Raw genomic sequence first — 1,423 nt, forward strand, 5'->3', positions numbered from 1 at the left:
GTCTTCTCTTCAAACAAAGCTTTCAGCAAGATTTTGGAGTGTGTCTGTGAAAACTCAAAGCCATTCCGTCGAAAGAACCTTTGTGAGCTCGGGCACTGATGTTGGATGAGAGGACCAGGCTCACAGTGAATGTTCCAATTCATCCAAATGATGTGCAGGCCGCTGGAGGTTCTTCAAATCAGATTCTTTATGGACTTTGCTTTGAGCACAGTAGCACAAGAACATGAAATGGACTTTAGCACAAGAACATGAAATGGACCAAATAGATTTGGTTTTACGCACCTAAAAGCTGAAAGGCCTGAAGTGGAAAATAAAAATCGGTGTCCACATACTTTTGGCCGTGTACAAACTGCAGCGTACAAACTGCATTATTGCTATTGTTATGCTTCCATCTGCTGGTGAACGGGCAGCATTGCACACAACAACTAGTTCATATTCTGGGTGTACCAAGCCGTAGCCTAGATTAGTGGTTAAGGACTAGTAATAAGTAGGTCGCTGGTTCAAGCACCACCACTGCCAGGTTGCTGCCTTGAGCAAGGCCCTTAACCCTCAACTGCTCAGACTCTATACTGTAATGTAAGTTGCTTTGGATAAATGTGTCTGCTAAATGCTGAATATGTAAATGTGTACCAAAGGATATTTAAAATAAAGTAATTATTTCATAGTGCAGCAGGTATATTTGCCCACTCTTGCACAAGACACTCATGTCTGTATGTAGATGCCCAGCTGGTTAATAGCACCACTGGGAATCGAACCCTGTATCTCACCAGTAGGGGGCTAGCGTAATTTACCACTGTGCTACCCAAGCACCCAATTCCACCTGTTTTTCTTATAGTTTCTTTTTGTTTTCTTTTTTCTCTACAACACTGATATAAATGCAGCTGAATACCAAACCATCAGATTGAAAATTTCATAATAAGTGTTAAAATTGTGTGGGTGAATAATGGGGCACTTGAGTGCTGCTGTAAGCCTGGGAACACCGAGAGCCCTCATTACCAATTCCACTGGCATTAATGCTGCCCAGCAGCCTTTCAAGTCATTTCAAAATATGCACATCGATTTAAAGATGAAGTCTCCGTGGTTTGAAATCTTCCGTGTTGTGTGTTTTTACTCAGAAATATGAATTTATAAATGTTTCAGGACATTTATTTATGGTTACTTCAGGTCTTCTCCCACCGGGTGCTGATATTCATATCAGTTTAGCACATGTGAAGAGCTCAGGTCACTGAGGTTACTGGAGAGAGGAGTTTAATATATCTCTCTGTCTAATTTTCCAGTTAAATAGTAAGTATTGTTTGTTATAGCTTCAGCCACACGAGGGCAGAACAAACTTGCAATCAGACAACACAGACGTGCTTTAAAATATGTGGACACATGATAGACTGACAAGCTGCTGATAGACTAATGGACGATTGCACAGGTT

The sequence above is a fragment of the Trichomycterus rosablanca genome, chromosome 3 (genome assembly GCF_030014385.1).
Source record: "Trichomycterus rosablanca isolate fTriRos1 chromosome 3, fTriRos1.hap1, whole genome shotgun sequence".
In the NCBI taxonomy this organism is placed as follows: domain Eukaryota; kingdom Metazoa; phylum Chordata; class Actinopteri; order Siluriformes; family Trichomycteridae; genus Trichomycterus; species Trichomycterus rosablanca.